This window comes from Melopsittacus undulatus, chromosome 3 (assembly GCF_012275295.1).
Source record: "Melopsittacus undulatus isolate bMelUnd1 chromosome 3, bMelUnd1.mat.Z, whole genome shotgun sequence".
In the NCBI taxonomy this organism is placed as follows: domain Eukaryota; kingdom Metazoa; phylum Chordata; class Aves; order Psittaciformes; family Psittaculidae; genus Melopsittacus; species Melopsittacus undulatus.
Window position 1 is genome coordinate 43,299,860 of NC_047529.1, and position 24,248 is coordinate 43,324,107.

Sequence of the window (24,248 nt, forward strand, 5' to 3'; positions counted from 1 at the left end):
TCCTTGTGCCACCAGCTGCCCTGCTGCTGGCCAGGGTGGTGGGATGGGCGCTGGCTGCCAGGTCCTGCCCTGATGGACCCTGGGGAGCCCCTGCTCCCAAGGGAGAACCCTCCTGAGGAGCCAGGGTGTGTGCTCCATTTTCATTCCTAGCTTACACCTGCTGCAGTTCCTCTGTGCCTCACTTTGTGAAGATGAGCCTTTAACCTGGCACTCACAGGCAGTGCCCCCCACAAAGAAGAAGAGGCACTGGGAACTGCAGTGAGACATGACCTGCCGCAGACACCTCTGCGAACCTCAGTTTCATTCAGGCAGTGCTGCAACTCCACAAGTATAATGACAAAGCAATTATGGCTTATAAAATATCCTGTTAATTCCAGCTATTCATGGGTCATTCATCTTTCCATAGCACTATTTTGGGGAATATTTGGATTACATAATCATAGGATCATAGAATAGTTAGGATTGGAAAGGATCTTAAGATCATCTAGTTCCAACCCCCCTGACATGGGCAGGGACACCTCACACTAAACCATATCACCCAAGGCTTCATCCAACCTGGCCTTGAACAGGGATGGAGCATTCACAACCTGCCTGGGCAACCCATTCCAGTACCTCACCACCCTTACAGTAAAGAATTTATTCCTTATATCCAATCTAAACCTCCCCTGTTTAAGTTTCAACCCGTTACCCCTTGGCCTATCACTACAGTCCCTAATGAATAGTCCCTTCCCAGCATCCCTGTAGGCCCCCTTCAGATACTGGAAGGCTGCTATGAGGTCTCCACTGAGCCTTCTCTTCTCCAGGCTGAACAGCCCCAACTTTCTCAGCCTGTCTTCATATGGGAGGTGCTCCAGTCCCCTGATCATCCTCGTGGCCCTCCTCTGGACTTGTTCCAACAGTTCCATGTCCTTTTTATGTTGAGGGTACCAGAACTGCACACAATACTCCAAGTGAGGTCTGACAAGAGCAGAGTAGAGGGGCAGGATCACCTCCTTCGACCTGTTGGTCATGATCCTTTTGATGCAGCCCAGAATACGGTTGGCTTTCTGGCCTGCAACCGCACACTGAAGCCGGCTCATGTTCATTTTCTCATTGACCAACACCCCCAAGTCCTTCTCCACAGGGTTGCGCTGAATATCCTTTTTTCCCAACCTGTAGCTGTGCCTGGGATTGCTCCGACCCAGGTGTAGGACCTTGCACTTGTCATGGTTAAACTTCATGAGGTTGGCACCAGCCCACCTCACAAGTGTGTCAAGGTCCCTCTGAATGGCATTCCTTCCTTCCAGTGTATCAACTGAACCACACAGCTGGTGTCATCGGCAAACTTGCTGAGGGTGCACTCAATCCCACAATGACACTATCTTTATTCCACTAAGCATTAAACTCTGAGCCTTCTACAGTTCAAAGATTTTTTTCAGCAGGTCACTGAAAACCTTGCTGCACGCTGCATGCACACTTGCAGATGATAACATGGCAGCAGAGACAAAGAATTAACTGGTACATACTTGCATGTGTATTTCAGTGACTTGGCTTAGCTAAGTGAAGTGCCAAGGCACTATAGCTGGCACTATAGTCAGTGCTCACTTACAGGGATTTTGTGGTACCTTTTCTGATCTTTTTGTCCCACCTTACCCAGTGGTTTTGCTTATGAAGTCATGATAACCTCATCTTCTACTTGCAGTGCATTGTGTTTGTGGATTTGTGTTAGCCAGAAACAGTGATTCCTTAAGGTTCAAAACTCAGGCAAAGAGGTTAATGTGACACACAATGTTCTGTTAGAAGCACAACATTTTTAAAAGCTCAGTACTGGTAATTTAAGGAACTTGTATTTCAGGACACAAACAAGGGGATTCTGCTTCATCTCCTATCCATTTCTGTATATAACAGTCAATATAGAGGCCAAGAGGCATAGGATCCACTGGGCAAATTTTTTCGTAGGCATAGTTGCTTCCTACCTTCCTTTCTTCTTCAGAAGACACTCTTGTGCTGTATCTGAATGAGGTTCTGACAACCTCATCCTCAGAATTTAACTGAAAATGCACACTAGAGTCATTTAATACTAATTGCAGATTATTTAAAGTATGGCCTGATCCACTACAGAAGGATCACATCATTAATGTAACTGCAGAAATTAATATCAATGCTCTCTCTGCATTTGGCTGTAACAAGCAATTCAGCTAAGAGAGTGCATGTTCTCTAACCTGTGGTATCATCATTCATTGCCTTGCTCTGGGTTAATGCTTGTGGTGTGCTCTTTGCCAGTGTATCATGAGCATTAAAAAATGAAATGCTCTAAGACTTGAAACATTTCCTGGAACAACTCAAGCTGATGTGGTGGGGAAGGCACACTGAAGGTCTGCATTCTTCTCCCTTTCACTCCTTTCTTTTGGAAATATCACAGTGAAAATGGGATACTGCAGTAGTGAGGACCTGGAATTCCTGCAGTGATGAAACTTTTAGGAGGTTTAAGCATTGTGCCAACCACTGCTCAGAAATATGTTGCTTTCACTCTGTGGTGCCTGGCAAAACAGACTGAAATGACCTGAGTGTTGGCAATTCAACCACTGGCTCAGCAGTCACAGATGTTTTCAAGGCAGTTCGTGCTGTGCTGTCCACAAGCACAGTCAAAACTTGAAATATTCCCAAAACAGTTGTCTTTAATTGGGCTATGGACTGATTGCATATGTATCACCAGATATGGAACAAGAAAGCACATTAATAGAAAAAAACCATTATTCTGAAACTTGGGGGATACAGTTCTGGGTGAATAGTTTAATGGGATACAGGATGCCTTCATTTTCCAGAGATCTGTTATATAACATGCATGCCAAGATTTTGTTCTCTCTTAGCAGCATCATAAATGATATATCCATGCCAAACCTGGATTTAGGTGACCCGAAGAACCATCTGCTGCCTTGATTTCAGATGCTTTGTCCTGACATGTTCCAGCAGGACAAGTGACAGCATAATGGTGCTTAGAACACTGTGGTGGAATGTGATCCTGGCCAACTGACAAAAAAAGGGGCTGTTTGCTTTCTTGTTTGGCTACTGGGCATGTTTTCCTCTTCACAGTACCTTCATAAACAAAGAAACAGCTTTGCAGCCACCAAATATTTAAGGCTGTGAAAGGTGCAGTTGTCAGTCTCAGCAAAGTGATAAGGAATACCCACATGTATTTAAATTCTCAGGCTTATCACTAACGTGTTGAAACTCGCTCAGTGTGAGTACAGTTCACTGGTGTACTTGGTTTGTATTTAAACTCAGCATTTTTGCAGGTGTTCAATGTGAGTGAAATAGCTGTTCTACTGAGGTGAAAAATTATGGAAACATTGCATATAACTTTCTCACATCCTGGTTTTCCATTATTTTGACCTCACTCTTGAAGCATGTCACAACCATAGAAGGACTTGATTCTGCTGCATGTGAACCTGATAGAGCAAAATAGAGTTTGCAAAGTGATAATGTAATTCCTTACTCATAGTACAAAGCCATAGCTGAGAAGTAATGACTCTTATTTAAAAAGGAATCCATTGTGCTAGCTGAATCTCTGAGTAAGTTTCTGCACATTGTGAAACTTTGTAACAGAATTGTTTTTCCCATTAAAGCAACTGGAAAATTAATCATTCATTATCTGTGAGTTATCTTTCAAGAATATAAATTAGCATAATGGTAGGACCTAGATGTCAGCAGGAAGAGTAGTAACTGTTTTAAACCCTTTTCAATATGCTACAACTTCATAAATACTGTGCTGTTCAGATATGATCATAGAGGAAAGCTCTTACTTAAGAAAGGAAGCCATCCACTTGTGCAGGCAAAACCTTCCCATGTCTTGTCATATAACTAGATACTGAGTTGCAGTGATAGTAAGACCCTTTCTGTATCAAAGACACTCAGAAATGCATTGGAATTTTTGATGATCCAAGTGTTATATTTTATTAATCTCCAGGAACAGGATGAGAATGAGCAGGAGTTAGCGGATAATGTCTTAAAACCACAGGTATGGAAACGTCTCTAAGGATTGTTACAGTAAGTCATGCTTTGCTGGGGTATGCTTCATGAAGATTTGTATTTTTTCATTAATGCTTTCCATTAAAAGATACTATTGCATTCAACCACTGCCTGCTGCCAGTTTGCAGGAAGGCTTTTGCCATCACTACTGTAAGCAGAATAATAGCATGAGCTATAAAGACTGCACAGACCTGGCCTGTAGTATGGGGAAAACATCCTCTCACTACTGCTGCAGCAGCAAGGGATTCTGGGACAAAACCTACCCACAAACTTCACAGTCTTTTCTAGAAAACAAATATAGGTGAGCCTATCATACCTCATGGTGATGATCATTTCCCCCTTCTCTTCTCCCTCAAATTCCCTTACACTCTTCCTTGTCTAAATTGAGTAAGAGGTCATTTGAACCAAGTGATCTGATCAGCCTTTCTGGAGGGATGCATGAAAGGAGAGGTTAAGACACATATCTTTGTAGACATCCCAGTTTTAAGCATGTGCCCTTCACTAAATGAGGTTCATCAGGTTTCTAAAGGTGTACCTACTAGCAGCAGTCCTGGGGCTGAGACGTTCATGTTAACTCACTGCAAACCCCAGCAAATTAGTGCCATCAGTGCTAGCTCACACATCAGTAAGTAGTATAGCTGTATCTGTATACTATAATTCTAGTATTTTGTATCCTCTTTACCTAATTCTTGGGCTCATGCCTTGACACCATTATAATACCCTGAGTGCGAAGACTTTGAAGAATTAAAAACATGTTTTATTTCTCCCTTTGGTCCAAACTTGTATCTTGGGGTAATTTTCCAGCTAAGTGGTTACATGGTATCAGTCCCGGGTCACTATACCAGTTCACAGCATGGATGGACAAAAATTTGTGAGAAAAACACCATTTTGATCTGATTTTAGCAACAGTTAATTTGACTTAGCAGAGGCAAGATCAGCTTTTTCAGTGTATATGCATGTGTATACAATGTTAGGGAAGCTTTGCAAGCATTCAGAAAAAGACCTCTTAATTCAGATTATATTATGCAGAAGACTAACTGCATGATATCTGCAAAGAAATTAACATACCTGGATGTGATGGGCTCTGTATGTACTTTGAGGTACTATACTTTGCAGAAACCCTGTTGTTCATTTATCTCCTTCTATATATTCTCTGAGAGGTTAATAGCAGCCTGCTTTGGATCTGGAGCAGCAGTAAAGAAAGACACCTGTTGTTGTCCCTGTGGTTCTGGATGGGAAGAGCCAAGGTAATGCCCATTTCAGCTACACCTGCTATAATAAAAAATATAAAGAGATGCTTAGACCCAATGTCTGGGCATCCATAAACAGGTAGAAAACCAATTATTCTTACTTTCTTGTCCTGGCAACAGTAAAAGCCATGATCTTGCCTAGAACTCTTTTGCTTACCTGAAAAAAAAAAATATTTTCCATAGTACAACTTTTATTATCCAGAAGATCTGGCAATTTAAATGAACTCACGGATGAATTTCATTTGCTTTGCAGCTTTCTCAGCTTTTGGGGCTCATGTTTCCCAGACTATTTTTAGAAGTCAAGGAGCAGAGACATTTGGTTTACTAAGAACTGACACTACCTAAGATTGTGTGTTTATATTCATATTTCCAGGAAAGGTGGCATTCAAAATCCCAGATAATGTGAGACTCGTAATAAAAATGACAAAAAATAACATTTTGTAGCAGACATGGAAAAGGAAAAGGACTTTTCTTCCATTTTACTAGTTGATTGCCAAATTACTTTTGTGTCAGAACTGTCTGAGCAATATAGTCACATAACCTGCAAAACACTTCCTCTTCTGTGTTTGTAAGCAAAAGTATTTGTATGGCTATTGGTTGTGAGTAGAATTTGTGATGTTCTTGCTTATCCTGCTTTACGAAATTAGTCTAATAGCTTTCCACTTCAGCAGATACCTGAACCAGCTCATATGTAACATAGCTGAAGAGAAAAATGAATAAATGTTCTTCTATCAGAGACACAAGGTGACGCACTCCAACACAGCATCATTCGTTTTCCCAAACTTTATACTCGCTTTTCTCCAGGGCAATTGAAACCTATACCACTTTCAGAGTCACAGTGAAGATTAGAAGATTTCAACAGTTAGAGAAATTTGGAAGTAGACCATCTGTAGTAATAATGAAAGTATTTTCCCTCAGATGAACTTCCTTTTCACCTTTTAATGACTTTTAATGGTATGCAAATAGTTATTTCTCATCTAGTAACCATGAAAAAAAAACCCAATATTTCCATGGAGTCTGTTGAATGCTGCCTTATACTAGGAAAAAGAAAAATATAAAAAGTGTCTCTTTTAACTTAGCTGTTTCAGGATGGCATTTCACCTGTGAATTTCCATTTTCATACCTTTCCAATTGTTTTGATCATTGAGATGTTATAAACCCAACATTTCAGATGTTCTTATTTAAGCAATTGTTCCTCTCTCAGGACATCATTGTTTAATCTGAAATATATGTATAGCTGTGGTAGATGTAAACAAGCAACCTGACAGTCTTGAAATTGCGTGACATATTTTAAATGCTGCGTTTTTTTAACAGCTGAGGCTATAAACTTGACAGCAGCTTTGCAAATAAATCAATGAAAGACCATTGGGATGTCTGGGTGAATTTCTCATTCTAAGTAAACATAAAATAGGACAAATGAAATAGGAAATATTTCACAGCTATGTGTATATAAAACCTCATATTAAAACATTTTTAAAATCAACAGTATCATAGATTTGAAATTATCTACAATTGTTCTACTCCATGCTTTAGAAACTTCATTGTTGACTGAAAGATGTTAGAGACCAAAAAGGTATTACACATAGCTCTTTACACATTTCCACCAACAAAGCTGCATTTTCAGGAAATCAGGTAATTATGTGAGGCATAGCTTCACTTCACCTTCAAATCTCAATAAGGTCTTGTTTTTTTGCTTTTGTTTTCATGGCTGTAATTCCAATGGTGGGGATCTCTTGTACCAATCCTACAACAAACCTGTACAGGAGACATGTTCCTAAAGCCTGTGGCCTCAGGGCATACATGACTGTTTAAGTCCTTGACTAACACAAACGACTGAGCAAAACATGACTGAGTCCCAGTAGGTTTTTCTCCTCTTTTCTTCATGCTTGTTACACCATACCCCTCTCTTGCATTTTCAAGCTTATTATGAGATCTGAGAGCTCATTTTAACCATCAGTCACATGTTGTAGAATAAATCCACATGGATTTATTGTACTGCTGGGCTCCCCAGCTCTCAGAAGCATATACTCGCATTCTAAAAAGAATAACAGCAAATCTTATACTACATAATCAGATAAAAGTTTGGGAAAGATACTGCACAGAAAAGAAAATGATAAATAACAACATGGAAAGTTGGGGAAAAGCATCTAGTTGAGTATTTTAATCACTGGCTTTAGGTTTGGTCTTAACAATTTTTATTTCTATTTCAGAAGCAAAACCAAACAATACGTTAATGAATATTAGAAATTATATCCGCATTAAGAAAAACAATCAGCACAAAGAAACTAGCTATATGGTAGAAATAAACAAACACAGAGGTCAGAAAAATGCAAGCAAATACAAGAGAGAAAATACTTAAAGGAGGTCTACAAGAAATCTGGAGAGGAATTTTTTACATGGGTATGTAGTCACAGGACAAGAGGGAATGGCTTTAAACTGAAATAGGGGAGATTTAGATTAGATATTGGGAAAAAAATCTTTACATGGAGGGCAGTGAGTCACTAGAACAGGTTGCCTGAAGAAATTGTGGCTGCTCCATCCCTCGCAGAGTTCAAGATTGGGTGTGTCTTTGAGCAACCTGGTGTAGTGGAAGGTGTCCCTGCCTGTAGCAGGGAGGCTGGAACTAGGGGATCTTTAAGGTTCCTTCCAACCCAAACCATTCTGTGATACTCCAAAATATCATGGATTTGGCAATAAAGTTGTCCTTGAAGGTCTCGTTTAATATTGTCAAAATGCAAATTAAAAAGTTTTGAGGCATTTGACTTGTATACACAGACCAACCCAACAGTACCTACAGTTTCTCTCCCCATCTGGCACCAGCAGGGTTACATCTGGAACACTGTGTCTTCTTCCACATAAATACCACAAAAAATTGGAAAGAATTCAGAGACTGTCAGTTACCAAATGAAGTGATCTCATGAAAATGGCCAATAGTCCTAAACTTGTGCAGCTCTACATGATAAAACTGTGTTGAGTACTGTCAATACTGATGTTCCCATCAAAAATCACTGACAGTAACAAGTGAAAAGACTCAGTATTAAGGTGAGACATCTTAGGCTATGAGATATTCTTCCAACAGCCAGGTCAGTAGGCTCAAAGGCAAAAACCACTGACCTGACTGCAGGCAAGAGTGGTTCCTGCACCATTGGGTGTTAGCAAGACATGGCCCCAGAGAATGCTGAGACAAGGGGGAAATTCCATTGTCGGTGCAGCTGGGACAGAGACATGACAGCCACGTCCCTCCCATGACAGAAACAGGGAAAGACCTGGAGAGAAGAGAGTCCCTCTACTCTGCTCTTGGGAGAACTCACTTGGAGTACAGTTCTGGTGTCTTCGACATAAAAAGGACAATGGAACTGTTGGAACAAGTCCAGAGGAGGGCCACGAGGATGATCAGGGGATTGGAGCAACCTCCCATATGAAGACAGGCTGAGAAAGTTGGGGCTGTTCAGCCTGGAGAAGAGAAGGCTGCGTGGAGACCTCATAGCAGCCTTCCAGTATCTGAATGGGGCCTACAGGGATGCTGGGGAGGGACTATTCATCAGGAACTGTAGTGATAGACCAAGGGGTAATGGGTTGAAACTTAAACAGGAGAGGTTTAGATTGGATATAAGGAATAAATTCTTTACTGTAAGGGTGGTGAGGTACTGGAATGGGTTGCCCAGGCAGGTTGTGAATGCTCCATCCCTGTTCAAGGCCAGGTTGGACAGAGCCTTGGGTGACATGGTTTAGTGTGAGGTGTCCCTGCCCATGGCAGGGGGTTGGAACTAGATGATCTTGAGGTCCTTTCCAACCCTAACTATTCTATGATTCTAAAACTGTTTTCAGAGGCTCCATGGAAGAGCATGCCCATACCCTGCAAATGGGCACTTAGGTTTAAGAGAACTTCCTCTGTAAGTACTGCTATTGCACTGTGGAAGGTGTAATTATTTCCTATTACTGCTTTGCTACAAAGAACAAGAAATAAAATGGTTACATTGAGATACTTAGGTTTGGTACATCTAACTTGCTAAAGAGGAATGCAAATGCGTCTTCTGCAGTCTCTCTTGAACTAGTGCTTTTTAATCATATCTTCAAGCAGATTACCTTCATAAATCCTAGCTAAGAGATTTAGAATTATTTTTTTACCCTGTTGGCTTTGACTTGATGAACACTAATACACTGTGCCCTTGACTCTTCAAGTTGTTTTACTAACTTGTAAAGAAAAGCAAAACTAGATGCAGTTCTCTCTGTAGAATCTTTCTTCCCCAGCATTTCTGACTATAGGCATTTTGTGCCAGTGTCCTATGAATTATATTTCTTCCATATCCTTGTTTCTCCTGTTTTTGAAGGATAATTAACATGCTGTATTTAAAATATTTTTCTGCAAGCCTCAGGTTGCTGTCTTCTTGTGCTTTCTCTTCTTCCATTTTCCCTTTTAGAATAACTTAATTTGAATCGTTTCCTCTCCCTCCCCAACTTCAACCTCTTATTGTTGATCTCCTTACACTAATTCTGTTCCCATCTTTACTTGCTCATTTCCAACATGTGTGTCCATTCATTTAATACTGTCCCTAGCCACCCTGACACCTCCTGAAGGTTCCTTATTTAAAGTCAGTGCATCTAAACCTAAAATCCTGTTACTACCTCTGAAACAACTGACTAACAGCAGTGGTGTGAAAAGTTCCCTATATCACTGTTGGAAGGCAGTGTTTTAAAAAAGCAAGTTCCTTATTTCTGCATTAACCTAAGAGCATGGAAGCTGAAGTTAGCTGAAGCAGCAAGATCCCCATTTTGAGCAGCCTCCGCTGACAAGTGGAGGTCAACCCTTTAAATCCTGTACCCATCCCTTTATATCTCCACATTGTTCTCTGTACATGATTCATGATTCCTCACCCCTTTTGCTTTGCAATCCCCAAATGATCAAAAAATTCCATCATTTGTCATATGAGGAACCAATCAGGGCTGTTAAAAATGAGCTTTTAACCAATCTTCTGTGAACCTCATAACTATATATATTGCACCCATTTATTATGTCATAAAGTTTAAAAGCTAATTTTAGATTGTACTGATCAAGTTCTTTAAAGAAAAAAAAACCAACCACATTGAATTGTAATGCTTTCTATTTTAGTAGCATACTAGTTTAATTATGATTTTGTAATTATATCTTCTGATGAGAACGCTGCAGTCCCTTGCACTACACAAAAGCATCTTTTCATTCACTGTTTTCAACACACAGTTATCAAAATGTTCTCAAGATGTAATTAGTTTCTATGTTTTCTTATGATTAAAGCCATTGCAGAGGATGTTTCTCACAAATCTGTTATCTGAAAATGAACATGCTCAGTGCTGTGTATCCTATATCTGGATATTCATTTGGGGCACACAGCCAAATCTGGCAGTTGTCTAGAATTTTATTTTCATTGAGCAATCAGTTGAACGTTCATTCAGCATTTTTGCATATTTTGACAGCAAAGAAACACAATCAACAGCTGCTTCTCCGTCAGGAATCGTTCCTCCACTCACACTAACTCCATTTTAAATCCTAGGCACATGAACCATGATACAATGTTGACTCGAAATCTGGCAATCTTTGTCACCCTATTCTGTATCAAATTTTTTCTTCCCTGGTAATTTTTCTGAGATTCAACATTTCTCTTTGTCCATCTCTGTAGATTTCTCAGCAAAACTGTTTCTCTGTTTATTTACTCCAGACTCTTCTTGAATGGCCTCCTGATACACCAACCACTCGTGCACACTGTTCCCAAGCTTCCCTACCAGAAGATCTTCGCATTTTCTTCTCTCAGGAACCAAGATTAAGCTTCACCCAATTCCCAAGACTTACAAGGCTTCACTCTGCATCTTCTCTCACAGGGGGCTTGCTATACTATGCACTGGAGTGATGTAGAGAGATCCCCAGATCATCACTGCTCAGAGCTGCCCTGAAACTGGAAAGAGTGCAGTTGGTTTAGCATAGTATCACATAGTATCACATCTGGGTTCAATCCTGCTTCTCAGTTCATCTGCTGGTGGCTACACAGCTTTTGTTTCCTAGTCTGTACATGTTTGGTGCTATCTGGAGGATATAGACCAGTATTAGTGATGTATTGAACCACACACACATACCCATAAATCTGGGAACTATTCTTTAAAAAAAATCCTGCACTAGTGAAAATACTCAGCAATATGAGCTTATGATTTAGTTTAATTTCCCATAGGAAAGAGAGCTTCAGCAGAACTCAAATAGCAGAAGTGGCTTCTAGGGTCTCCTGCATGATACCTAAGCAATTAATTACGTCTCTGCAGAGGTTCTTAGTGAGGGTAATCCATAACTTCCCAATCAGAACCTCTGAGCTGCAATGCTTACCAGTGCATCAGTCTTGAGCAGGGTACCCATTTTGGTTTTATGTTTTTATATACAGCACTCAAACTCAGAAACTTCATTTCTGGAAACGAAGGCAGCTTTGTGCAGAGACTGCTCCAGAAGGTTGTCTTCACTCAGAAGGGCTGTCTGACTACCCTTTTTTACATGAACAAAAAGGGGGGCACAAGAATGCCATGAGGGGCGCAGTGGACCCCATCCCATAAGACAGTACTCACTGTCACATGCAAGAGAAGGGCATCAGCACTTGGGCTGATTGATGGCAGATCTTCACAAGTGGATTTTGGTGAGGGAGCAAATTAGATTTCTCTAATGGGAGCTCTGCCATTTATGGGAACAAGCTGCCAGTTTTCTGCTCCTATCAGAGGAAAAAACTGTTGCCAAGAAATGCTCCCCCCATTTAATGGGAAAGAAGCCTGCAGGATACATTTTCCTAATAGAAGTCCAGGCAAGGCTTAGGAGAGATAAAATAACAAAAATAATGAGTCAGACCAGTATTTATCTGTGCAAATACATAAAGCCCGTCCAAACTCTCAGCCTGGCCTTTGGACTACTCAGAAACTACAATATCTTCAGGAAAATCTGTCTCTTGATCCACAGGCACTATCTGGTGTTGAGCATCTTTTAGTAGTACAAAACTACCACTACTACAAAACTACTAACTTGAGTTAGTACAGAACTCCTGTATATCTGAGACAAGTTTGAGATGTGCCATGGTTAGGCCTGGTGGGGCTTTTTGTGAGCCACACACAAACTGCTCCAGTATGCATTTGGTATGTCAGAACTCACTCTGTGGGACCACAAAACAGTTACTGAAGCCTATGGGACCACAAAGCAGCTACCCAAGTCTACACTGAAACAACCCAGGGCAAAACCCGTGAAACAGCAGTCATGTATTTTCTGGTTCAAGGATCAATACTGATGCTTTCAAAACTGCCTTTTTAAAAAGCCTGGAGGGACTTGCATGGCCCTCATAAACCAGATGCAGGTTTCATCTTAATCATTAACCTCCTGTGAACTGGGATTTCTTTCACAAAAATTAAATTCCCAGATAGCCATGAGTTCAGCCTGCAGTAAACTTCTGCTGGCAGTGATCAGTACAATCTATCCCATGTCACACAAACATACAGGTGCTAAGAGCTCTCAGAATGTCTCACAAAGCCAGTCTCGGTACTTCATGGTGATCAGCTTCTCATCCCTCTGTCATTTATCCCAGCATCACTCAGGCTTCCTGCTGTCACTTAATTACCTGTCTGCATTTTTGGATGCTAAATCACTCAGAGACAAAATTACGAAAGAACCCTATCCACAGACTGAGGGATCAAACTCAACATTGCTGGCCACCTGAGTGGCCTGACAGACTTTCTAAACTAAAGCAAGTTTACTGCTTTGTGACCAGTCTTTCTGTGAAAACAGCTACAGGCTTAGGTTTGGTTTTTAGATAGGAAGCTCACGCTGAAGTCTGAAAAGCTATCTTTATCCCAGTTTTCTCCACATCCAAGATTTTTTTTTCCCCAGATGAAGGCAAGCTGCTGGAAATGAAAGAACAGGTTTGTTTTTTGTTTTTGTTTTTTTTTGGTTGGGTTTTTTTTTTTTTGTCTCTCAGACAGCCCACAATTTTGTTTTCGGTAGTTCTCTGAGCCAACTAACTTCGAGCTATGCATCACACTTGTTAATGACTGCAGTACCCAGCATGTCTTCTCTTCAAAGACTACCAATTTTATTAGTGCATCTTATAGCCGATTTACTTGTATTTTGCTATCGTACACTGCTAAAATGGTATTGCAGGAACGAGAACTTTTTCCCTCTAAGGGCTTAAAAGCAGCTCATTATGCCCACTCCCGTACTCGGTCAGGTGGGCTCGACCTCTGTTGCACCCTTAGCCTCCACCACACAGCAGCCCAGGGGCTCCATGCCAAGGCCAGGGCACAAGGGCTCGGAGGAGCGCGCTGGGTTCCTAAGAGAAAGGCCTCCTCCGCCTTCCAGTACGCGCCATTAAGAGGGCTCTGCGGGAACGGAGCTGCCAGGGGCAAGCTCTCCTGAGTTTAGACCCTCCCGGCCCTGCCTGGCAGCCCCCCGAAGGCTGCAGACTTTTCCCCTCCAGGGCCGCCCCAGTCCGGCCCCGCGGAGCCGCAGGAGGAGCCCGAGCCGCGGCCCGGTGGGGCAGCAGGGGGAGCACGATCCCGAACCGGAGGCAGCGGCGCAGCGAGCCGGGGTCCGGCTGCCAGCACCGGCCGCGGGAGCCGAGCGGGAGACTCCTCAGAGCCGCAAGCGGCGCGGAACGCCCGGCGCAGAAGCCGGGGATGCGGCTGCCGCGGGATTCGCACCCGGCCTCTGCCTAAAGTGGAGCGCAGGCCCCGGGCGGCAGCTGTGAGGCTGGGGCACCCGCCAGGCTCCAGTACCCGCCGCCCCTCGGCGCCGGGGAGCAGGAAGCGGCGCTCGGCCGGCACCGCCGGCCCCTAGCGCCCTCCCCATCCCTCGCCACTCCCCGCCCAGTGCAGAGCGGGCGCCGGCGGCACGGCCCGCCGCGGGAGCAGCAGGCGCTGGCGTCGGATGCCTGCGCTACGCCATCCCGCTGCTGCCGCGGCCTGGACTCCGAAGGGAGCGCGGGCGAGGAGGAGGCGGCTGGCGATCGGCGGGCAGCGGCGGCCGCTCTTTTGTGTCCCAGGTCGGTGCTGGGGGAGCGGCGAGAAGGCACGGGGGCCCTGAGGGAGAGGGGCAGGGCGGGATAGAACGCCCGGCTGGAGCGCGTCCTGGCGCTTCCCATGGGGCTGCGGTGGGGGCCGACGGGCGCCAAACGCGCCCCTCCGTGCCCGGCCTGTGCCCGCCGCGGGCATGGCGGTCGGGGACTTGTTTGTGTCAGGCTGACCCCGCTCCCCGGCAGCAAAACTCCGAGAGCTTCTCCGCAGCCCGGCCTGGGGAAGGGGGGAGCAGCGAGGCGGAGCGGGGGGCTGGCGGCCGCCCGGGGGCTATACCAGCTGAGCCGTGGGGCAGGGGATGTCGCCGCCCCCCGCCTTGTCCCCTCTGGCCTCTCGCCTGCCGCGGCGTCCCCCCGGGCTGGGGGCGGCATGTGGCCGCCGGGAGTGGCTTGTGGTGGGGGAAGTTTCAGCTCCGGCACCGTGTCGCCGTTGTTGATTGTTTATCGCGGCGCCGAAAATAGGTCACAAATAACGTCCACCCAGTCCCTCCGTGAAGTGCTGCTCGAGTACCGGCCACGGTGCTGGGGCACTCGGAGGTGTTGCTGCCTTCTCCCTCCTTGCCTTCCTAAGAAATGCCGGATTCTCCCAGCGTTTGAAACGGTGTTTGTGTGGGTTTTCATTTATTTATATATTTTAATGTCGTTTCTTCGTGCGGTGTGGAAAGTTGCTGGCCGACCTTAGGAATAGCTGCCGGCTATTTCCTGGTGCTCGAAGGGCGGTATTGCCGCCTCCTCCACCACCGCCGGCGGCTGCCGCTGCCAGCTGTGGCTGTGCGGGCCCACTCTGAACCGAACCGAGCCGAGCCGGGGAAAATCCTGTTTCTCCCCTCGGAGCAGCGGCTGTGCGCTGCGGTGTGTGCGGCAGGGCAGTGTGTGTGTGAGGCTGGGCGCCGCAGCTACGCCGTGCCAGCTCTCAGCAGATGCTCGCACCGCCTGTTACCATCCGTAGGGGTGAATTACCCTCGGGACGCTAACGGCAGAATTTGCATGATGTGTAAGAGCTCTCGTGGATAAGCTTTTATTTCTGCTTGGTGTTTTAATCAAAATGGAACTTACTTGAAAACTTTATTTAATGATTATGTGCTGCAGACATGCCACTTCGAAGAGAAATAGCGTAACAAATTATAATTGGGGGGGGAATTTACAGTCATGTTGATATTGTAAGTAAAGAGGTCGTTTGTGCTGAAGTGTTTAAGCCAACTTCCCCTTTATGTTCTTGCAATTGCCTCTTCTCATTGAAAAGTAAACAAACTTCTGTTTGAAGTCTTCTATTTTGTGAAGAAAGTGTCCATAAACGTCTGTTTTCTTCTACTAGGGTTTGCTTTGTTTTACAGAGATTTCAGTCAGTTAGCTTACTGTTGTTTTATGCGTGGGAAAAGCCTGAGCTAAAACCGGCGTACACCTTTTTTTCTTGTTTGCTGGACTGAAGGCAAGCAGGGAATGCTACTGAGTGTGACCTTTATTACTTTGGAAGGGAATGTATTACATTTTCATCCTTAAAATATCTCTTGCTTAACATTTTGATTGTGAAGAAAAAGCTGCTTGGCCCTTGCTAAAGGATAACTTTCCCATCCAAACTTAGTTCAGTAAAGTTGTGTTTTGCTGGCAATTTATGTCTTTTTTTCAGGATGTAAGAATGCTGGGTTTGTGGAGGAGCAAATCAGGTACTTCAGCATAGTTTTAATTATTTCAGTCAACAATTTATTGAGCATTAGAACTAAAAATAGTGTTTTGTAGCAAATGAACAATAATCCAGGCTCTGGCTATATCTTTGTGAATACTTTGCATGAATGAAACACAGAAGCACCTTGCTCTCTTTCTTCCATTTGACTGGGCCAGTAGTCACAGTCTGAGTACCAGTATTTGGTGTGTCGGAGCACAGCTGTAAATCTTAGTTGATGGTTTCCTTGGATGGGCCAACTTGTTCTCCTTTTCCTGAATTTTTCTTTTTTTTCCGCCTGTAAGCAGCGTAAATCAATTCTTATTTTTTTCCAGTAATCAATAAAAATCAGATTTTTATGTCATTCGAACTCATTCTTTGGAAGGCTTTAGATTTCCCTTATATTAAATACAATTCTACAAACCTGGTAAGAATTGACTGATATAATATGTGAAAATACTAGTTTTGTTGTTGAATTAACACTTATCAAGAAAATTGATCTGTTAACCTTCACTTCAGATTACATTTGGTACAACTGGCCCAGTTAGGGTTTGGCATGTACAGTAATCAATAATAGTAAAGTGTACACAGCAGCCGAAATCTGTCTCCAGAGCTTCTTTGGAAAATGTGTCAGACAACTCAACACATTTGTTGGTTCAGTTTAATTCCATTGCTATAGAACTTAGTTCAGCAAAACCTCAAAAATAACAGCACTGGTTCTGTTCAGGTTTCAGAAGAGCAGGTGTCTCTTGGAAGCCAGTGAATCCCCAGTTAATGGATCTGAAACTGTTACCTGGCACTCTCCTTTGTTTGGTGTTAATGTTTCCCTTGGAAGTACCAGGGTTCCAAAGCCCAGTTCTGGAGCTGTTTTTTGCATTTTTATCCCACACAGTGAACACAGTTCCCAAGCCAGGAGAAATGCGGTAATTGAGATCCATTGCTCTCTCTAGCTCTCCCTGTTGATTTTGCTACTCAGCTCTCCACTGAGGAAGACTCTGACAAGTCCGGTGGACTTCATTGTAGTGGTTTTAAGATGTTGTAAACAACCTGGAGCAGGGTGTTTCTATTAGTATCTCACTCCTACCAGGTTATAGTCCAGTGTTTTGGTGCAAGCTTTTCCTTGAGGGTGCTAAAAATGATTAGACTGGGATACGTATGCCACAACAATCTGGCTGGCTGTGGAGGTATATAGGAAAGCAAATTCTGGCAGAAAGGTGAGGCAGAAATTACTGAGTGACAAGGTTTTGAGCTGCTGCAGGTAAAGATATGGGAGTCCTGCCTAAGCTCTGACTCTTGCAGTGCTGTTTCTTTGAAGAGAACCTAGCTGTCTCCATCAACCTAGGAGGCAGCACCTAAATGTTTCTTAATGCAGTGCTGAGTACTGATGTCTGTGTCCGTCTCTGGGCCTGGGTGCTGCTGTCCTGAACAAATGTGAAAGTTAAACTGGTTCCAAAAGTGGACCTCAGTGTGAGAGTTATAATAAATGGTTGACAATTCTTGTGCTGTTGACCTTGTTTCAGTGTCTGAATTCATTATTGATGGGAGCCAGTGCTTCTCACCCCTGCTTTCTTCTTTTTCTTCAAAGCATAATGATACTTTGTGTTTTCTGTCTTGAAATTCTTTCATTCTTTCTCAGCCCCTATCCCTACAGATTGTGGGATAAGCTTGGCAGAATATACCCTCTTGTTAACTAAGGTGGGAGGTTGCACCCTTTTCCTCCATATGGAAAAATGCAGTCTCACTAGTGTTTTAATTGTTTTCATGACAGGATAGATGAGTAGCATCTGTGCAGTGACCAGCAATTGTTCCTGATGGGTATTTGTTTTGCCAGCCTGCTGTTGTATGTCAGGTACCTCTGCCAAGCCCTGGGCTCAGGGACCTTGTAGCCAAAATATGTATCTGTGTGAAGTACCAGCACATTCAGTTTCTCTTTTGGCTAAACTATTAGCTTAATTTAAAGAGTTTCTTGAATTACAAATTATTTAATCTTGCATTTATTTTCCCTCCTGGTGAAGCAGCTTGGAAAATGGGATTTTAATTTTTTTTTTCAATTTTTTTTTAAATTAAAAGTTTATATAGAAACCCTCAAATGCTTTATATGTAGGATATAGGATCCTATATAGGAACTTTCAAGTAGCAATCTTACTGTTTAGATCAGGAGTGAAACACGGCTTGACTGGTTAAATCCACATAAAAGCCACTGTTTCTTGTCCCTGTAAACTTGCTAGGACCAGACTATGTTTCTAAATAAATGCTACTTGTGTGTTTTTCAGCCACAGCTAGGCAAACCACTGAAGTATGTCCTTACATTTTGCCAACATTCATGCACCGTGTGTTTTCTGTCTGGCAAGACATGTGCTTTTTTGTTTGTTAAGCATCTGCTGATTTTGGCTTGCTCTAGTGTTTTACCAGGCACCTTTTGATCACTTTTGTTCATAGTAAGCATCTCCTGAAGTACTGCGTATGGAAAAGTACATAGCTGTAGAAGTATGACCATAGCAGTTAAATATTTATGCATTCATTTCTAGTAAAAGCAGTTGGTATGTTGGTAATGCAATGTCACTGATACTTGTAGAAGTCTGTTGTACAAATTGTTTTCTTCAAAGAACAATACATGGAACATGTGAAGTAACAAGAGTATACAACAGAGAGTATACAAGAAAAAAAATCTGAAACGGGGGAAATAAGTTTGATGTAGTCTGGGATCAAGGAGAAGCCAGGTGAGCCAACTGTGTTTTCTTCAAGCAGGAAATCGGTGACAGTACTATTCATGGAAAAAACAAGCAGAGAAAAAAGGAACAGAATGAAACCTCACAGTGCAACTTACAAGCAGAACAAAAGTTACAAGTGCTAAAGCAGACTGAAAGGAAATCAGTTCTGGTTTTCGTTAGATGGTTCCAGTGCTATCTTCTTTTTTTTTTTTTTTTAATGGGTATTTCTGTAGAGGTTTTGGAATTGGAAACATTTTCAGTACTAAGAGTCTTGAACTTTGTATTTTGCAAGTAGTTTTGTTGGAAATAAGATAAAAAGTTTCCCTTATCAATGTTTCTTACTAAAACCAAATTTTAGATTTACCCATTTCTGAGTTGCATGGCTTGTATCAGGAAAATTGAAAGTTACTTTTTACTACTTTTAATTTTCAAATGAAGAATTATTAATTTGTTACCTCTAATACTGTATAATTATGTATGTAATACTGTATAATTATGTATGTTACATATATGTGCTGAATAATTTGCTGAATCTCATTTATAAAATAAATCACAAACCTGTGCATACCACACCATCAAATTCTTATAAATAAGAACTCTGCAGCATTCATCAGTTGTGCAGGAAGCCTCTACACTTCACTTCTGACATATTGAAATAATAAACTGTCTTGTTTTTCACGTCTAGCTCTGTTTAGTATAGTCACAAGCTTGTTCATGTGCTGTAACTTCATGAATCTATCACTGTTAGTGATAAAGGCATAGATCATTACCTATTGGGTACAGGATGTCAAGCTATGATAAGCTTATCACACTTTCTAGCTGTAAAATAAACTGACTTCTCTTTATGCTGTAGATGATTTTCTGAAGTTAATAAGCAAGGTTTCTTATTAAATTTTCATATCAGAATGGCTTGCAGTTTATCATTTATCTTTTTCCTATTCAAACTTGCAAGAGAAATATAATAGTATTTGCTCTTCTGCTGGTTTAGGAAGTATTATTCAAGAAACTGCATTTTCTTCTCAAGCTGTCAGTTCAGTTGTCACCTGACAATTTCTCTGCATAATGATTGTGTATTTCCATGTAAAAAAAAATCCAACTAGTGTAATTAATATTGCTGTCTTTTAGTAGTAGAGGTATTTGCATATCTAGTGCTTTTAAATTACAGTATATATTGCTTGCCTGCCTATATATGTGGTCCATCTAGTTGTCTACAAATGATACATTTCTATAAATGTATTTTTTAAAAAGGATTTTCTGAGTTTTCTGGGCCAACTCTGAGGTTATACCAGCTATTGGATAATTCTAGGGCCAATGGTTTCATCCACCTCTGACCTTAAACCTTTTACCTCAGTGAAATAATTCAGATCAAAATGTGCCAAGATACTGAGAGTATTTTAAGTGCCAAAACAACGGTGCCCAGGTAGTAGAAAGCTATCTGTATTTTACCGCTTTACATGTAAAACAGCACTGAGGAAAAAACCTTTTAACAGTTGGGGTCAATACTACACCTCAAGAATTGGATTTCCAAGTTCACAGCCATTCTGTTAGGCTGGACTTCTCTTTCTAATGAAAGCCCTTGCTGCTGGGGCAGAAGCTCTGAGCTACTGAATTACACCTGCTGTTAATTTTACTCAAAAGATGATATTTTCTGTGGAAAGTACATTGAATGGCTCTGAAATAAATTTGAATGCCAGCTAATGCTACAGATGTTTGATCTGGATTTGGGTTGGTGACTACAGGCTCTAACAGATGTGTACCTGCCTTTTAACTCATGAAAGGTGTAAAAGCTGAGAAGAGTTTAGATGGAAAGATGAATTTTTGTGACTGGCTAGTATGGTCAGCTGTCAGTTTGTCCTTCTAAGGTAGGGAACTAGAGCCTATTTGAAAACAAACCTGCTACACTGTCAGCAGGATATGGAAAAGCCTCTGATGAGTTTGGTTCTTGGTTGTTGGGTCCTTTTCTGCTGGATGTGTTACGGTGTATTTAATAGTTTTTTTTGCTGGTAGCAAGTTTGAAAGTAGCATATAAGGGATTTAATGGTAACCAAACGTTAGTACAAGAATTTCTGACTAAATATGACAAGGAAATGGTAGGAGAAAAGGAGTGAACAAAGCCTGTCCCATATAAAACATAGTCAAAAATTGTTTATATATTATCTGTGACAGTTCAAGCTAATTCAAAAATCAGTTTACTGCTCTGTTTTGATGTAACCTTTCAAGTATTCCCATTGAAGCTACTGAAGGTGATCATTAGATGTCTTCTATTTTGAATGTGTAATTTCATAAACACAGCTATGCCATTTTAGGTTTGTGTCAGTTACTCAGTGGTTTCTCATGCAGCAGCCTTGTTCTGCCAGTTAAATGCCACACAGAGTTTAACTGACTGGGGGGCACAAAGCCTTCAAGCTGTAGAATAAACAAAAGCAAAACTTGAGTTTGATAAGGATGTTATATCTGTCTAATAGTGACTCTTTAAGCAACTTCTATTTTGGCACTATAGTGAGGGGGGAGCAGCACCAGCCCTGTGTCTCTCTTCCTCAATGACAGGGAGTGGAAGAGCCCTGCTTTAGGAAAAATAGTCCTGTCCCCCAACACCGATCTGTGGGTTGGTAACTGTGAGAAGAGCATGTTTCTGGGCCTGTTGGGGCAGAGAGCTGCTGGAAGCCATTCGTCTTTCCAGCCTCCCATGCCTCCTTCAGGAAAGAAACGTCCCTGGCCGGGTTGCCAGGGCAGGTTCCCAGGTGCGCGGTTGCCTCCCTGGGAAGCTGAGCTGTGGGGAGGGAGCAGGACAAGCCCTGCTGAGCAGGGGAAAGGTTAGACTGGGCTGGCACTCATGCTCTGGGACTATGTCCTTTCCTGAGGGGGAGGAGTACTGTCTCCTTCCCCTTTCAACTTGCAGAATTAAGTACAGGGAAGAAATGGAGGGTATTTTACCTCAGGAATGCCTGTGAGAAGGGGCAGTTTCTCTCACACTGCTACTTAAACTGCTTCGCTGCACTCAGGCCATGGCCTAAGGAGATGGGCACGCTTGGGGGACTGCTGGTCAGAGGATCCACTGTGTTGTGCTGCTGCTCACCTTCCCTTCCCCACTGCTGTGATGGCACTGCTATTTGTGGAGCTGTGCTTTGAAACAGGATAAGGAAGTGATCTGATCAAGCCCTGCAAAAATAGAGTATTCTAAAATGGCAACGAATTCATTTTAAAATGCTGTCCCATGAGAGCTGTGTTGGCAGTGTTGCAGGGGCGATGAGCTGATGCTGTGAAGATGGGAATGAGCACCTGGGGAAGGAACTTCTGAAGCTGTTGATGGTGTGGAAGACTTTGTGTAGTTTAATGGCCAAAGCTGGTTGAAATTCTTGCTGTGCCTTTGCTCACTTCTTCAGAGTTAGATATTAATATTGTCTTAGCCTTTCAGAGGTATCAGTGCATCTGTTTATGGAGGCTGTCCTGCTTCAAATCAGTGAAATGTTGTGGTTTAAATTGAAAACAAACAAATGCAAAAAAATCACAGGACAACCTCCAAAATACCAGTAAATGTTTGTTGTGATGGTGGTAGGCTTTTTGCTCACCCCAGCTGCCAGCACAGTTACAGAGATGGCTGTTCATGGAGTGGGTGGGAGCAAGTCTCTAAGGGTAGCAGAGGGAAATCCTTTGAAGACTTTGCTGCTGATAATATATAATGTGCTGTTTTATACGGTGCTTACTGACATCCATTCTTCATATAGCATATATGCTGAGCTGTGCTCAGTTTGTTCAAGCTGCCATCACAGTTGTCCAGTGCTACTGGTCAGTGCCTTCTTTACTTGACTTGTTTCTTCAGAAACTTCTTTTGCTGAGCATTTGTCCATCAAAAAGCACAAAAGCACATAAAGTACTGTGTTTAGTCCCTTCTCTTCTAAAGCAGGTGAAGGAAAGCAGAGAGTGATTTAATTTTATTTTTGGGTTGGGGGTGTGTGTTCTTTGTTGGTTTTATTGTTGTATTGTTTGTTTGTTTTGCCTAGTAGTTGTTGGGTCAGATCTGGTTTGCTCAAGGCTCCAATGGTAGAAAAGAAGGTGGGGGACATCAAGGATAGAGCACGAAAAGCTGGTGCTTGACTGGTTTTGGTACTAGCTAAGTAAACTTATAAAGCTAGAAATTTTTCAACTTTATGCTTTTAGATTTGAAGATGAGCAGGGAATAATTTGCTTGAGGTGCTGCCTGAGGTTGGCAGAGAAAAGTATAGCTCTTTCTCACCTGGTCAGTATGAAGATAAGCATGCGGAAAGAGCTTAAAGTCTTGCACCAAACTGACAGGTAGGTGTTTGATACAACACGTTCTTGAAAAGCTTTAATGCACATTCTGAAATACTTTCCTGTGTCCACGTTAGGTCATTGCTTGCAATGACAGTCTGCTTAAATGTCCTTCAGCCTTATGCTTGTATCATACAACCATAACTAAATTGTGCTTTGTACTAGACTAATACAGATTTGACCTTAATGTGTGTTTTATGGACAAGAAGAGTTGCAGGGAGGGTCTTAGAAGACCTGTAGTCAGAAAATCTTGAGCAAAGGAAGAAAAAAAATAAGAATCTGTAACATTTCTCTGGTGAGTGGCAGTGGACAGAAATTATGAGAAGGTAAAATCAGTGTTTTATATTTCCATAGCTTTTAGATTTTTTTTTTGCATTGAAAATTAAAGAATCAAACTTTTAACCTAAATTTATTTGCTATAATGCTTGTCTGGAATTGTTTTGTGAAAATGGTAGGAAACTGGAAGCCAAAACACAGGGAAAAGCATGAAACAAAGGATTATGTTTTTAAAGATGTCGTAGTGTAAAGCCAACCCCAAATCAGCTGACTTTATATTAGGTTTGTAACATTAGGTGTTGTAAAATAAAGTAGGCTTTGATACAGGACTCCAATGGGTTTCTAAATTAACTTAAATCTGCATGGAAGTCCTAAGGGAGTCATTGTTTTTCCATCTTGGCCCATCCAGCCTATCACCACAGGTGATACTAGTGTAGTAACTACTAAAGAAGTGGTTTTGTGACTACTGATGCTGCATCAGATTTACTCTCAGGTTATTTCCTAATGTAACTTTGATGAGGCGGGCAAACTATCATGTTTCTTAATAAGAGTACACAATATATCATTTGTGCTGACTTAATGCCTACTGTAGGAAGAAAGACAGTAACTATTTGGCATAAAGACAAAATCAACCTGTCAAATCTGAACTATTTTTACTGTCTTGTCAAACCATAACCTCAGAGCAGGTATTGGAACTCAGCTCTGTAAATTGTGCTGTTTTATTTGCAGAGGACAATAATGTAGAATTAGTATATATTAAAAATAATCTGCTGAGTGTACAGTTAGATTTATTTTTTTATTTCTGTTGAAATCAAACTATTTTCCAGTAATTTCGCTTGAGGTGGGAGAGAAGCTGTAACGGTTTTCTTTTGGACACTGTTCTGATTCATAAAATACGGCACAGTAATGACAGTTGTTGCAGACGTTTCTTCTGTCCATATGAGAGTTATGTTTCATTTGATGGCATTGTTTGGGACATGGGATTCAAAGAGAT

The 24,248-nt window shown here is 42.1% G+C and overlaps 1 protein-coding gene across 2 annotated transcripts in view; it reads left to right on the forward strand.

Moving 5' to 3' along the window:
- Window positions 1-14,173: 14,173 nt before the first annotated feature.
- FAM135A (family with sequence similarity 135 member A) overlaps window positions 14,174-24,248 on the forward strand; it is a 90,349-nt gene continuing 80,274 nt past the window's right edge. For both annotated transcript variants that reach the window (XR_004549447.1, XM_034060450.1), the window contains exon 1: window positions 14,174-14,287. The gene's annotated coding sequence lies outside the window, so the exon portion shown is untranslated. The remainder of the gene's footprint in view (window positions 14,288-24,248) is intronic.